Here is a 17,314-nt window from a genome sequence, read left to right on the forward strand (position 1 = left end):
CTTGTACTATAAGACATAGCAGTTCGAATCACGGTAGAAGCCGCTGACTACAACCTTTTATTTTCCATTTTAATTAATGGAGTTGCAAACTGCTAGTAAAAATTTCTTATGCGAAATCTGAAGAATGCCTTTAAACATCAATCTTCGTCCGATTTCGACTTAGTAAATTAAGTTAATATCATGAATTTCTGCTTTGCAAATTCCAAGGTGCTTCACTGTAAAATAGACCCTGAAAAGATTCAAACCGACTGTCAACGATATAAATTTGAGCTTTGTTCGTCATATAGGTCTAACATGTCAGAAGGTTGTTTATGAAGTGCACATGTTCATTAATATAGTTCCCTTCTTCTAAATTTTTGCAATAGCATTTAACTGTAGACGTTTTCTAACACCGGCGTTAGCAATTCCTTTCCGTTCTCTGAAACCTTCAAAACGACAAATTTTTCTGGTTTAAATCTGATGACCTTAACTATCACTTCCGATCAACAATAAATACTTCATGAACCCATACATGGAACTCCAATTGTGCAGTGTTCCTGCACTGCTACAGAGCATGCATTGCAAGGTATTCACACAGTTTATCGCATAGACTTACCATAAGGAATGAAATACACTTTACACCACAGACGCTCACTCTGGCTTGACGAAAACATCCAAACATTGACCAAAAGTTGCACAAATAATTGAGTTTGAAAGGAAAAGAAACGAGGTATGAAGCATTTATAAATTCATCGAATGTAGTGAGGTGGTTTAATTTCGTCCCAGTCTATAACATTAATTTCGGGCCATACTCAGCTCTTGCCGATTAATGTAATATAATACCCGCCTACTAATCAGGGCGTCTGTCTCCGTTGCTTTTGAGCGTGAATGGAAATTGTAGAAATTTTCTGTGGAGCAACATTTAATAATAAAGCGTTTTAAATCATCAAAAGCGATGAGCGGTAGCAGGCGCTTTCGATAAAGAACGGGGGAGTGCAGCGCCGCTGCTGTCGCCACGGCCGCTGCCAGTAGCCAGCAAATGGATCCCGGAGCTTTGCCGCATACGGCGTCCAGAGGAGGACAGTCTGCAGGAAATCTGCCGCAAAATCGTTACTGGATAAAATTTTGGTATCGGTGTGTCACAAAGCGAAATAGATTGAATCTGCGCTACCATTACATTCACGTCTTCAGCATTCAGACAGAAGAGGCTATAAAAATATTTGACGCCAGCTGCTCTCGATCCACTGACATTATGAACAGAAACAACGCACGCTACCGCTAGACCACAGGCGTAATCAGCCTGGAGTTTATCTATCATGGGACAAGTTTTCCTCCAGGAAGTGCCGCAGTCTACAGTGTTGCCAGATTGTGCAGATAACCGGACTTAGAGAATTAGCGAGTTGGCCAGTTTTTTTGTCCCATGTCGCGATCGGCGCGGACTTAGCCTCTGAAGCGGCCGGCCGCCGGTCAAGTTTTATGTCAACGAGTGTACGTTGTCATGGCTAATCACGCCCGCCGGCCAATATTCTGTGCCGCGGCAGAATGAAAGCTCATTATGGCGTCCAACGTGCATTGGATTGTGGCAGATATAATGTAACAGCATCGAGGAACACTCTTCTCTGATGACGGTGGATGTATATTTTCTGGTACGAGTGAAAAATGTTTGAAGCTCGAATGGGCGGAAGGGCCGAGAGGCAGTATGGTTATCTGCCAAACACGTCGCTGTTTTCTTCTTTTCTTTTTCTTTTTCTTTTTCTTTATCCTTTTCTTTTTCTTCTTCTTCCTCATTATCATCTTCCGCCTAAACACACAATACAGGGCCCGCAGACGCTACGTGAAGAGATCAGAAACAAAATAGTTCATTATCACAACCGCGTACATTACACGGAGACGTATGCTTGTATTACAGATATGTATTAAGCATCCAGTACTAAAATTACCTGTGGTGACTTGTATCTGATTTCTGACACATCGTGTCCTTCGAGGAGGAGGAAGAGGAGGAGGAGGAGGTGATGGTGGAGAATGAGATTAGTTTTTAACGTCCAATCGACAACGAGGTCATTGGACTACAAGCTCTGATGAGGGAAGGACGGAGAAGGAAATCTGGCGTGCCCGTTCAGAAGAATAATCCCGGTATTTGCCTTAAGCGACTTGGGGAAATAACAGAAAACCCAAATGTGGATGGCCCGAATGTGAGTTCAGTGTGCGTGTCATTCTAACATGCATTTTGGAGTCTTCAGTTCCTGTTTAAACTATCTCCAAATACACTGCCAGAAAAAAATTGGTACACCTGGAATGACGACGTCGATTTTGACCCCATGACGGCATATGCCATCTTCGGGATAGTAGGTGTACTGAAAATGGGTTCATCGTCGTCCAGCAACAGATAGCGTAGTGGCATAGCTACCAGAGCAAAATCTGTGTCTACCCATTAACAGGGAACGCACACAGCTAGAAGGCTGATTGTGGTGCAAACGAAGGAAGTAGGCAACCGTGCCACAGAGACGCAATCGTGGTTCCTACAGCTAACTGAGCGGGTTTCAAAGGGGTCACATTGTGAGCTTCCGAATGGCGGGATCCTCCTTTCGGAATACTGCCACACAAGTTGAACGTGGTGCGTAACTGGTGCAACGATGCTGGTGTCAGTGGTCACGCGAATATTATCACACACGTGGACGAGGTTCTGGACGACCACGCAGCACGGACACAAGCCTGGAACGGCGCATTATAAGGGCAGCAGTGGCAGATCGTACAGCTACCACAGCACAGGCAAGAGGGCTAGTGAGCCTAGACGTGTCAACGCAGACTGTCGCGAACTGGCTATTAGCAGTGGGGACTACCGACACGCACGCCTCTAGCCTGTCTTCCACTCATGCCACAGCGTCGAAGTACACAGCTCGACTGGTGCCGTCAGAGGATCACTTGGAAGATGGAATGGTGCGCCGTGGTCTACAGTAATGAAAGCAGATTCTGCTGCACACAAGTGACGGTCATCTGCGCTTACGACGCGTGTGTGCGATGAGCTACAACTATCGTTCACCGTCGGTGTTTCAGGAAGGGTCGCCAACCAGCGCTCGATACGTGCAGAATGTTGTTAGACTCGTTCTTTTGCCGTTCTCGCAACAGGAAGATGATGCGCTGTACCAACGCGATAATGCTCGCCCACTCACACTACCCGTCAAACTGAACGTGTTCTGAAAAGCGTACAGCAACTTGCCGGCCACCAAAATTTCCGGGATTATCTGGAATCGAGCACGTGTGGAATGTGATGGAACGAGAGGTGACTCGTGCGATTCGTCAACCAACAGTTCTTATACAGGGTGTTCCATTGATAGTGACCGGGCCAAATATCTCACGAAATAAGCATCAAACGAAAAAACTACGAAGAACGAAACTCGTCTAGCTTGAAGGGGGAAACCAGATGGCGCTATGGTTGGCCCGCTAGATGGCGTTGCCATACGTCAAACGGATATCAACTGCGTTTTCTTAAATAGCAACCCCATTTTTATTACATATTCGTGTAGTACGTAAAGAAACATGAATTTTTTAGTTGGAATACTTTTTTCGCTTTGTGATAGATGGCGCTGTAATAATCACAAACGTATAAGTACGTGGTATCACGTTACATTCCGCCAGTGCGGACGGTATTTACTTCGTGATACATTACCCGTGTTAAAATGGACCGTTTACCAATAGCTGAAAAGGCCGATATCGTGCTGATGTGTGGCTATTGTGATCAAAATGCGCAACGGGCGTTTGCTATGTATGCTACTCGGTATCCTTGCACGACTTCATCCAAGTGTCCGTACCGTTCGCCGGATAGTTACGTTATTTAAGGAAACAGAAAGTGTTCAGCCACATGTGAAACGTCAACCACGACCTGCAACAAATGATGATGCCCAAGTAGGTTTTTTTAGCTGGTGTCGACGCTAATCCGCACATCACTAGCAGACAAACTTCGCGAGAATCGGGAATCTCAAAAAAATATGTGGGTGAAATATTATGGGACTTAACTGCAAAGGTCATAAGTCCCTAAGCTCACACACTACTTAACCTAAATTATCCTAAGGACAAACACACACCCCCATGCCCGAGGGAGGACTCGAACCTACGCCGGGACCAGCCGCACAGTCCGTGACCGCAGCGCCCTAGACCGCTCGGCTAAAGCCACGCGGCTGGGAATCCGAAAAACGTCGGTGTTGAGAATGCTACATCAACATCGATTGCACCCATACCATATTTTTATGCACCAGGATTTGCATGGCGACGACTTTGAACGTCGTGTACAGTTATGCCACTAGGTACAAGTGAAGTTACGGGATGATGACAGATTTTTTGCACGTGTTCTATTTAGCGACGAAGCGTCATTCACCAATAACGCTTACGTAAACCGGCATAATATGTACTATTGGGAAACAGAAAATGCAAGGTGGCCGCGACAACATCAGCAACCTTGGCGGGTTAATGTATGGTGCGGCATTATGGGAGGAAGGATAATTGGCCCTCATGTTATCGATGGCAATCTAAATGGTGCAATGTATGCTGATTTCCTACGTAATGTTCTACTGATGTTACTACAAGATGTTTCACTGCATGACGGAATGGCGATGTACTTCCAACGTAATGGATGTCCGTCACATAGCTCGCGTGTGGTTGAAGCGGTATTGAATAGCATATTTTATGACATGTGGATTGGTCGTCGAAGCACCATACCATGGCCCGCACGTTGACCAGATCTGACGTCCCCGGATTTCTTTCTGTGGGGAAAGTTGAACGATATTTGCTATCGTGATCCACCGACAACGCCTGACAACATGCGTCAGTGCATTGTCAATGCATGTGCGAACATTACAGAAGACGAACTACTCGCTGTTGAGAGGAATGTCGTTGCACGTATTGCCAACTCCATTGAGGTTGACGGACATAATTTTGAGCATTTATTGCATTAATGTAGTATTCACGTTGTAACAGCATGCGTTCTCAGAAACGATAAATTCACAAAGGTACATGTATCACGTGGAACAACCGAAATAAAATGTTCAAACGTACCTACGTTCTGTATTTTAATTTAAAAAACCTATCTGTTACCAACTGTTCGTCTACAATTGTGGGTCATATGTTTGTGACTGTTACAGCGCCATCTGTCACAAAGCGAAAAAAGTGGTCCATCTGAAACATTCATATTTCTTTACGTATTACACGAATATGTAATAAAAAATGGGGGTTCCTATTTGAAAAAGCGCAGGTGATATCCGTTTGACCTATGGCAGCGCCATCTAGCGGGCCAATCATAGCGCCATCTAGTTTGCCCCTTCAAGCTAGACAAGTCTCGTTCTTTGTAGTTTTTTCGTTTGACGCTTATTTCGTGAGATATTTGGCCCGGTCACGATCAATGGACCACCCTGTATAGAGAAAGCTAGCGACCAGCCAAGGTATTGCACGGGAAGCACTACGACCGGACGACTTGTCTGGCGTAGTGGTAACAAATTGTTAGGAGGCTAGGAAAGTAATGTCGCTTTTACTTTAAATTCAAAGAGATAAATTGTTAACACGTTTTCATTTTTAATCAGTGACGTAATCACCTTCACTGTCAACAATCTCTCGTCACCCAGTGTTCAAATTTCCAGTGCCGGATTGATAAAAATCAATTTGTTTTTGAGCAAGAAATCTGGAAATGGCACTAATGACGTCATCCACATTTTAAAAGTTTTTCGACTTGAAAAATATTGTGTCAATCGGAATGAATCGAAATCCGATGGCACCCTGCCTCACTGATTTTTTCCAGTGGTTGTCTTGCGCAGTGTGTTCTTAGATTATTGTTTTGCAGAGTTGCGTCTTATCTGGTGACAACAGCTGAGCAGTTTTCAATTAAAGAATGATTTACTCGATGCACTTGTTCACAATAAGTGACAGCATTTCAGTTCGTCCAGGTATTAGCACTTTAAAATCAACAACATGGTGAATACTCCATCAAACACAACAGCGCCTTAATGGGTTGTAAACCTGTACCTCGGGCGATTTATTCGAAGAGAGTTTCTGTCTTCTGCGTTTTGGATTGTCGTAGACTACCCATCTCTCAACTACGGTGACGAAGCAGTCCATAAAAGCTTCTGTATTGTGCCACTGAAGCAATAAGTTGGATTTGTTTGGTTTTAAAAATAAGCTGCCAATGTCCTTAGACGGGTTTGTTTCTACTTCTCCCTTAACGTGTCATCGGTCTTCTTATCTATACTAGGCGGAAAGATTAAAATTACCGGATTTGAACTTAGAAAACTTCCTTTGGCATTTGCGGAAATCTAGTGCACTTGGATAAACATCGCCTTTTTTTATTGCAAGTGTTGCGTTAGTACGTTTGCGAAACTGACAGAGGATGCTGTGTCGGATATGTACATCTTCTTTTATTTTGCTGGCCGTTTCGCCATAAATTGCACAAAGAGAAAAATAAAATTTGATTATTTACGAGCAAACGAGTCACTCTAACCTTAAAATGTTTTTCTGGTCGACTTTGGAGTAGCAATGCGCGGAAAGGACATTACTTTACAGTCCCCCGAATACACTGCCGGAAAAAAATAGTACACCTGGAATGACGATGTCGATTTTGATCCGATTACGGCATATGCCACCGAGGGGATAGTAGATGTGCTGATATAGGTTTCAATGTCATCCGTCAATAGGTGGCGTGCTGGCATAGTTACCAAAGCGCCATCTGTATGTATCCTTTAACAGGGAACCCTCACAGCTAGAAGACTCACTTTGGTGATGACGTGTGAAGCAAGCAAGCAACCATGCTACGGAGACGCTCTCGTGCTTCCTACAGTCAACTAAGATACTTTTAAAGGACTCAAATTGAGACCTTCTGGGTGGCGGGGTTGTCCTTTCGCAGATTTGCCACTCAAGTGGGCGTGTGGCGTTAGTTTTGCAACGGTGCTAGCATCAGTGGTCAGTGGAAATTCTCACACCCATAGACGAGGTTCAGGACGTCCACGCAGCACATATGCTCGCCAGGATCGTCGTATTGTAAGGGCAGCAGTGGCAGATCGTACAGCCGACACAGCACAGACAACAGGGCTTGTGAGCTCAAACGTGCCAACGTGAAATACTGCTAACCGGTTATTAGCAGTGGAACTATGGACAAGCACATTTCTAGCCCGTCTTCCACTCGTGCCACAGCATCGATATGCAAGCTCGATCGTTGCCGTAGGAGGATCACTTGGAAATGGAAGGCGCGCCGTGGTTTTCAGTGATGAAAGCAGATTCTGCCTGCACACACGTGATGGTCGTTTTCGCTTATAACGTAGACCTGGTTAGGGCTGTAGCATAGAGTGCATTTGTCCAAAACAGACAGGCTCGACCCCAGGCCTTATGATATGTGGTACAATAAGGTACATACTATCCGCATTCATCTTTATTATTCCTGGAGGGGACGGTAACCAGCGGTTGGCACGTGCAGAATGTTGTTAGCCGTTCTTTTGTTTCTCTTGCAACAGGTAGGTGACGTTTTTCCAGCAGGATAATGTTCACCCACACACTGCCCATAAAATTCGAAGTGCTCTGCAAGACATGCTGGAGCTCACCTGGTCAGCACTATCTCCAGGCGTGTCAGCAGTCGAGCACCTGTGGGGATATGATGGGACAAAAAGCGCCTTGTTCGACTTGCCAACCGACGAGTCTTACAAAGTTACATGAACAGCTGAAGCAGACGTGGCATAACATATCCCAGGACAGTATTCGCCATCTGTATGATCGACTAGTTGTCAGAGTCAGCTCCTGCATTGCTTCCCGCGGAGGCTATACATTGTACTAACAGGAGTGTTTTACCATGGGTCGATAACTTGTACCTCAGAACCGATTGTACTATTGATCTGTAAATGTAGTCATTTCATGTACTCCATAGTATGCACTGTTGCAACAATAAATCATAGGTGACGGGGAAACCTCTGAAAGCACTCGGTCTTCAGGCCACGAGTGGCCTACCGGTACCATCCGACCGCCGTGTCATCCTCATAGAGGATACTAATAGGAGGGGCGTGGGGTCAGCACACCGCTCTCCCGGTCGTTATGACAGTATTCTTTAGCTACTATTCGGTCGAGTAGCTCCTCAATTGGCATCACGAGGCTGAGTGCACCCCGAAAACTGGCAACAGCGCATGGCGGCCTGGACGGTCACCCATCCAAGTGCCGACCACGCCCGACAGCGCTTCACTTCGGTGTAGCCACTGCGGCAAGGCCGTTGCCAAACCTCTGAAAGGGTATTTTCTTCCGGAAGTGTATGTACTAATATCATTCTCGTGTATCAGTCTATTAGTACAGATCTTGTTAGAATTCCTACAGTAGTTTCTGACCTTAACTTTCACATATTGACAGACATACGCAGTCGGGGCTTCAATATAGTAATAAGTGTAGATTATTACGAAGAGAGATTAACTCTGATGGAACTTTTTTTGCTTGTATGATTTTTACTACAAACAGCAGTGACGAATTGTGGTTTTCTTTTTATTAGAAGGTACTCTGGAAACGTTTGCATGTGAGGTGTTTTAAGTAATTTTGTGATACCTGAAGACGGTTAGACGGTAGAAACGCCTAGTGAATACAAATGTATTTCATGAGCATCTCCACACGGCTCGGAAATACAGCTAATACTTGACAGAAAATCCTAGGAAGTTCTGGTCTTACGTTAAATCAGTAAGTGGCTCGAAACAGCATATCCAGACACTCCGGGATGATGATGGCATTGAAACAGAGGATGACACGCGTAAAGCTGAAATACTAAACACCTTTTTCCAAAGCTGTTTCACAGAGGAAGACCGCACTGCAGTTCCTTCTCTAAATCCTCGCACAAACGAAAAAATGGCTGACATCGAAATAAGTGTCCAAGGAATAGAAAAGCAACTGGAATCACTCAACAGAGGAAAGTCCACTGGACCTGACGGGATACCAATTCGATTCTACACAGAGTACGCGAAAGAACTTGCCCCCCTTCTAACAGCCGTGTACCGCAAGTCTCTAGAGGAACGGAGGGTTCCAAATGATTGGAAAAGAGCACAGGTAGTCCCAGTCTTCAAGAAGGGTCGTCGAGCAGATGCGCAAAACTATAGACCTATATCTCTGACGTCGATCTGTTGTAGAATTTTAGAACATGTTTTTTGCTCGAGTATCATGTCGTTTTTGGAAACCCAGAATCTACTATGTAGGAATCAACATGGATTCCGGAAACAGCGATCGTGTGAGACCCAACTCGCGTTATTTGTTCATGAGACCCAGAAAATATTAGATACAGGCTCCCAGGTAGATGCTATTTTTCTTGACTTCCGGAAGGCGTTCGATACAGTTCCGCACTGTCGCCTGATAAACAAAGTAAGAGCCTACGGAATATCAGACCAGTTGTGTGGCTGGATTGAAGATTTTTTAGCAAACAGAACACAGCATGTCGTTATCAATGGAGAGACGTCTACAGACGTTAAGGTAACCTCTGGCGTGCCACAGGGGAGTGTTATGGGACCATTGCTTTTCACAATATATATAAATGACCTAGTAGATAGTGTCGGAAGTTCCATGCGGCTTTTCGCGGATGATGCTGTAGTATACAGAGAAGTTGCAGCATTAGAAAATTGTAGCGAAATGCAGGAAGATCTGCAGCGGATAGGCACTTGGTGCAGGGAGTGGCAACTGTCCCTTAACATAGACAAATGTAATGTATTGCGAATACATAGAAAGAAGGATCCTTTATTGTATGATTATATGATAGCGGAACAAACACTGGTAGCAGTTACTTCTGTAAAATATTTGGGAGTATGCGTGCGGAACGATTTGAAGTGGAATGATCATATAAAATTAATTGTTGGTAAGGCGGGTACCAGGTTGAGATTCATTGGGAGAGTGCTTAGAAAATGTAGTCCAGCAACAAAGGAGGTGGCTTACAAAACACTCGTTCGACCTATACTTGAGTATTGCTCATCAGTGTGGGATCCGTACCAGATCGGGTTGACGGAGGAGATAGAGAAGATCCAAAGAAGAGCGGCGCGTTTCGTCACAGGGTTATTTGGTAAGCGTGATAGCGTTACGGAGATGTTTAATAAACTCAAGTGGCAGACTCTGCAAGAGAGGCGCTCTGCATCGCGGTGTAGCTTGCTCGCCAGGTTTCGAGAGGTTGCGTTTCTGGATGAGGTATCGAGTATATTGCTTCCCCCTACTTATACCTCCCGAGGAGATCATGAATGTAAAATTAGAGAGATTAGAGCGCGCACGGATGCTTTCAGACAGTCGTTCGTCCCGCGAACCATACGCGACTGGAACAGGAAAGGGAGGTAATGACAGTGGCACGTAAAGTGCCCTCCGCCACACACCGTTGGGTGGCTTGCGGAGTATGAATGTAGATGTAGATGTAGATGTAATGTCTAATAAATGACAATTTTGAGGCAGATGTGTCACCAATGACAAGAGAAAACGATAACGATTTGTGTGTGTGTGTGTGTGTGTGTGTGTGTGTGTGTGTGCAGCTGGCCTGGCATGCGTCGGCCTCCCCCGGCAGGCACGTACAAATCTCTCAAGCTGCGTCTGCATCCATCACGTGGCCGTGGGAGCACTGGGCGGACTCTATCTGCCACCCCTGCTCATTTTTTTGCGCGGGCTCGCTGGGCTGACGGTTTCGCTGTCGTCAGCACGTGGCATGTATAAGCGGGCGGACTGAGTGAGCGAGCAGGCAGGCTGGCGAGCAGGCGCACCGCCAGGTGTACAGGGGCGAGCGGGCTCCATCCATCACGGCGCGACGTGGTTAGGGCACTCCGTCCAGCTGAAATCTCTGTCATCACAGCGCGGCAGGCTGGAGTTCGAGCACGTGCTGTTCCGTTAAAAACCATCTTTATTACCGGACGGCTGAAACAGTTACGCACTCAACCTGTCCCAACTGCAGATTACCTTTTTAAAGCCTTCCAAGAGCAACAAAAATTTGACTTTCAGTATATCATATAATTATTGAGAGAATATAAGAATGCTGTCAGAATCTACTCATTAGGAGGTGTAATCTTACACTACTGGCCATTAAAATTGTTACTCCATGAAGAAATGCAGATGATAAACGGGTATTCATTGGACAAATATATTATACTAGAACAGATATTTACACGCAATTTGGGTGCACTGATCCTGAGAAATCAGTACCCAGAACAATCACCTGTGGTCGTAATAACGGCCTTGATGCGTCTGGGCATAGAGTCAAACAGAGCTTGGGTGGTCTGTACAGGTACAGCTACCCATGCATCTTCAACACGATACCACAGTTCATCAAGAGCAGTGACTGGCGTATTGTGACGAGCCAGTTGCTCGGCCACCATTGACCAGACTTTTCAATTGGCGAGAGATCTGGAGAATGTGCTGAAGAGGGCAGCAGTCGAACATTTTCTGTATCCAGAAAGGCCCGTACAAGACCTGCAACATGCGGTCGTGCATTATCCTGCTGAAATGGAGAGTTTCGCAGGGATCGAATGGTATGTAACGTCCACTGTTCAAAGTGCCGTCAACATGAACAAGAGGTGACCGTGGCGTGTAACCAATGGCACTCCATACCATCACGCCGGGTGATACGCCAGTATGGCGATGACGAACACACGCTTCCAATGTGCGTTCACCGCTATGTTGCCAAACACGGATGCGACCATCGTGATGCTGTAAACAGAATCTGGATTCATCCGAAAAAATGACGTTTTGCCATTGGTGCACCCAGGTTCGTCGTTGAGCACACCATCGCAGGCGGTCCTGTCTGTGATGCAGAGTCAAGGGTAACCGCAGCCATGGTCTCCGAGCAGATAGTCCATGCTGCTGCAAACGTCGTCGAACTGTTCGTGCAGATGGTTTTTGTCTTGGAAACCTTCCCATTTGTTGACACAGGGATCGAGGCGTGGCTGCACGATCCGTTACCGCCATGCGGATAAGATGCCTGTCATCTCGACTGCTAGTGATACGAGGCCGTTGGGATCCAGCAGGGCGTTCCGTATTACCCTCGTGAACCCAGCGATTCCATATTCTGCTAACAGTCGTTGTATCTCGACCAACGCGAGCAGCAATTTCGCGATACGATAAACCGCAATCGCGATAGGCCACAATCCGACCTTTATCAAAGTCGGAAATGTGATGGTACGCATTTCTCTTCCTTACACGAGGCGTCACAATAACGTTTCACCAGGCAACGCCTGCCAACTGCCGTTTGTGTATGAGAAATCAGTTGGAAACTTTCCTCATGTCAGCACGTTGTAGGTGTCACCACCGGCGCCATCCTCGTGTGAATGCTCTGAAAAGCTAATCATTTGCATATCACAGCATCTTCTTCCTGTCGGTTAAATTTCGCGTCTGTAGCACGTCACCTTCGTGGTATAGCAGTTTTAATGGCCAGTAGTGTAAATTTGAGATTAAACACAATAAATCAAGTACTAAAGCTAGGAATGGTTCAAATGGCTCTGAGTACTATGGGACTTAACATCTGAGGTCATCAGTCCCCTAGAACTTAGAACTACTTAAACCTAACCTAAGGACATCACACACATCCATGCCCGAGGCAGAATTTGAACCTGCGACCTTAGCGGTCGCGCGGTTCCAGACTGAAGCGCCTAGAACCACTCGGCCATACTGGCCGGCTAGAAACTATACCCTGGTGAAACATAAGAGCCGATATTTTATATGTGGTACCTTAATACATACACACGTCACCGTGTTTGTTATGTGTTGTCTGCGTCGAACAGTGTCTTCCCACAAACCTGTCACAAACTTTATGACCTGATGTATTTTGCATGGCTGTACTGCACCATTAAGTCGATATTGACTAACAGTTTCGCATCCACACCCCCACACTTGAATACCTGACCTGTTCCCTAAGCGAAAATAAGCTTTAATGGCCTCCTCCTGCCACGTGTCCTTAGAAGTGCTAACCAACCTAAAAACATCCGACTTGTAATTATTAGTCTGCAAATGACATTAATACTGATGTAATGTTGTTCAGTACACCGTCCTCAATCACCAACATAAACATCTTCACTTATACCTGATTCGCCGCGTAGGATTAGCCGAGTGGTCAAGTCTGCTTTCCGCGGTGCTGCGGCATGGACCTGTTGTCCCGGCCGCGGGCGCGCGTGGACGAGGAAGTTACACCGCCGGTACTCGCGGGTGTTGTTGACTGACTCGATCGCCATGGCACACAATTTTCGAAAGACTACGATCCAGTTTACGTTCGGCAACGAATATGCCAGACCCAAAGCTTTCGAAATAGAGCTTTTTTTGAGGGAAGAAGTTCGTTTACCTGCTGCAGACATAATTGGAATACACCTGTCCATTGTAAGCAGTACAATGTACGTAAAGATGACCGATGAAGCTGCGTGTGAAAGAACTCTCTCCGCTGCTCGAAGAGGATTTAAATTTCGACACTCTGATGGCCATATCAGCGACGTAACAGTAGCTCCTTCAGGATTGGGTGTGAGGGTCATTCGGATCTTTGAATTGCCGTTTGAGGTGCCAGAATCGATGGTTACTGAATCGCTGCGACCATATGGAACGGTACTTAGTCATACGCCTGAGCGCTGGGCAAGTTTTAGTACCTATCCTGTGCTAAACGGCGTCCGACAGGTGCGGATCGTCCTTACTAAACATATCCCTTCTTATTTATACATTGGAGGATGTCGAGCTATTGTGATTTACGATGTCCAGCCACGCATCTGTTCTGGCTGTGGTGGAGAAGGGCATATCCGCTCGGAGTGCATACAACGCCGCGTCGTGCAACTGCCACACGGAGAAGCGTCACAGCGAGAAGTTCCCACGCAACTGCCGATGACGTAGGTGTCGGTGGCCCGCCGGGAGGTGTTGCCAAGTTCGGAGCGTGACAAGGACGTGTTTCTGCAAGAGCATGGAGGTGATTCGGAGAATGTCCCTAGACCCACGTCACGTCAGATGAGGGAGGAACCCTCCGAAAACTCACATGTAGCACGCGGCGTGGAGGTAGAGGTCGAGACAGTGGCGCCTGCAACGGACCAACGAACGATCGACGAACACAGTGAGGCAGCAGAGGGCAGGGCACGCAAACAGCGATCGCTGAAGCGTCGCAAAAAGCGTCGCCATAGTTCGGGTGACGCGTCACCCCCTAGCCTAGGGGACACGAAAGTTATCCTAGCCGAAGAACTGTCTGATACGGAACACGTGCCTTTAGAGGACGCTGACAGGATTCCGTCAGATGATGACCGGATGTCCTGCCTTTCAGACGGTCCCTCTTCATTGACACCGACTGACCCAGCGCTGCCGGCGAAGGAGTCAGGGACGCCAATGTCCCGGCAGCCACATCGAACCACATCAGGGGACGTTTCTCGGATTGATGACCACTGCGACTGGGCGGAACCAGTCGAAGACATACAGGAATTGCCACCCCCAAATGATGACAACTCACTTACAGAATGCACACCACGGAACGACAAAAACGGAGGGCAACCCGTTGGCGGGCACCCCTCTGAGCACGAATAGTTGTCAATGACATGAATCGAGCATGACAACGACAACGGACCAAGCATATAATGTGGGCACAGTGAACATTAACACCGCACTTTCGCTTGCAAAGATGCAACTTCTTCGGGACATGATTTACGCCACAGACGATATTCTGCTGATGCAGGAAATCTGCAATGCTGCTTCTCCCGACGTGCATGGATACAACACTTATCTAGCGCCGACTCCAGATGGAGGACGTGGCACAGCGATACTAGTCCGGGAAGGGGTTCCGATGTGTGACCTCGATTACCTTCCTTCGGCTCGGGGTTTGGCTATGACCGTCAACGGCATTCGTATCGTCAACATCTATGCACCCTCTGGATATGACAATCGACAGACGCGTGCACGATTCTACTCGGAGGAGATTGCCCCCCTATTCCATGGGAGGTATGACCACATCTTGGTAGGGGGAGATTTTAACTGTGTACTCGCACCGAAGGATCAAACTCCTAATTTCAGCTCCTGCCACGCTCTGAACACGATCTGCCGGGACATTGCCCTAATGGACACGTGAAAAAAGATCCTTGGGCAGCGAGAGGGCTACACGTATTTTACTAGCCACTCGGCGAGCAGGCTGGATCGGATTTATGTTTCTGACAGATTACGGGATCACGTGTTGGCTGCTGAACGTTGGCCCACAGCTTTTACGGATCACCTTGCATATTTATGCACGTTAACCCTCCCACGGCAGCGGGTCTGGCGGAGTCGTAGTTCCTGGAAACTTACTTCATCCTTGTTGGTGGATCTCGAATGTCGCCAGCGGATCGAAGAAACATGGCAGACACGCACTCGCCGTCTGCCGCTGCACCGTACGGTTCTTTCGTGGTGGCTACAATGTGCAAAACCGGCGATACGCAGAGCTCTCATAATGTATGGCAAGGAAAAAGCGAAATGGCTCCGAGATACACTTGATTATTACTACATGGTGCTACGCGACCTGTCCTCCAAGGCCCCATCGCCCGAGCGTCAAACGGAAGTCCATCGCATTCAGGCCTGCATTTTATCGATCACGAGACGTCGACTGGAGGGACTTTCGGTCCGTGCTCGGTGCTTGGACAACGTCGATGGAGAACGTATTAGCATGCATCATGTGTCCAAGGGACATGCGCGTAATCGCCTATCCCTGATCACAGTGCTCCATGATGACGATGGTCGGCCCTTGACGCCACAACAGGACATTGCTGCTGAGTTTCTGGAGCATTACCGCCTCCTTTTCACTGGGACGCCGACGGACAATCGGACAGGAGAAGAAATTTGGTGACAGATGCAAACAGAGGTGGATGGTCGGGATGCAGAGGCGCTCTTGGAACCCCTAACGGAAGATGATATCCGGGGCGCACTCACGAAGAGTGCGGTGCATAAATTCCCTGGGCCAGATGGGTTGACACTCGAATTTTATCGCGCATTTGCGAATTTAATGATGTCCCATTTGGTATTGATGTATAATGAGTTATTGAGCCCTGACACGGACGTTCCGTCGCAGTTCACGGCGGGACTGTGTAAGTAGGCTGTTTATGTTTTCTTATTGGCAACGTTACGTAGCGATCTGTATGAAAATCACTGGCTGTGCTGTGTGCAGTCTGTGGCTAGTTTGCATTGTTGTCTGCCATTGTAGTGTTGGGCAGCGGCAGCTGGATGTTAACAGCGCGTAGCGTTGCGCAGTTGGAGGTGAGCCGCCAGCAGTGGTGGATGTGGGGAGAGAAATGGCGGAGATTTGGAATTTGTAAGACTAGATGACATGAACTGCTATATATATTATGATTATTAAGGTAAATACATTGTTTGTTCTCTATTAAAATCTTTCATTTGCTAACTATGCCTATCAGTAGTTAGTGCCTTCAGTAGTTTGAATCTTTTATTTAGCTGGCAGTAGTGGCGCTCGCTGTATTGCAGTAGTTCGAGTAACGAAGATTTTTGGTGAGGTAAGTGATTTGTGAAAGGTATAGGTTAATGTTAGTCAGGGCCATTCTTTTGAAGGAATGTTTGAAAGTCAGATTGCGTTGCGCTAAAAATATTGTGTGTCAGTTTAAGGACAGTCATGTATAATTGTTCAAAGGGGACGTTTCAACTGCTTATACCAATACCGAAACCGACAGCGAGTGTCAGCGCCCATCAATTTAGACCGCTCACGATGCTCAATACTGACTATAAGATCTTTGCGCGATTGTTGGCGGCAAGGCTCAAGACTGTAATATCCAAGACAATATCACCAGACCAGGCTTATCTAGGGGTTCAGAGAACATACATTCTATCGTAGGCGAATACAGTGACGTAATTTCCCTGACGGAAGCTTGTCGCATGCGAGCGGCGTTCGTATCGGTGTATTTTGATCGTGCCTTTGACAGGATCAACCATGATTTCCTTGACTCGACTATGCGACGCATGGCGATACCACAGGATTTTATTACCGTCCTCATGCGTCTCCTTCGCGGCGCTTCTTCCACGGTGAGAGTCAATGGCAGGGAGGTAGGACCGATTCCTATTTGCAGCTCAGTTAGGTAAGGATGTCCCTTGTCGATGATACTGTTTACAATAGCGCTCGAACCATTGATGCAGACTCTTCGACAGACTCTAACAGGCGTCCGACTCCGTGCGAGCTCCTTCACGTATCGTGCATATGCCGACGACTTGATGATACTCGTCCGGTCGGAGAACGTAGTAAGTATGGTGGTTACCCTCCTTACTACGTACGGAGCAGCTGCGGGAAGCAGGCTCAACATGAATAAAACCAAGATCATGCACATCGGTCGAGGGCTGGACGCTCTGCACAGTCCTTTTACGACGGTGGACATCTTGAGATGCTTAGGTGTATTATTCA

The sequence above is a fragment of the Schistocerca nitens genome, chromosome 8, assembly GCF_023898315.1.
Source record: "Schistocerca nitens isolate TAMUIC-IGC-003100 chromosome 8, iqSchNite1.1, whole genome shotgun sequence".
NCBI lineage: Eukaryota > Metazoa > Arthropoda > Insecta > Orthoptera > Acrididae > Schistocerca > Schistocerca nitens.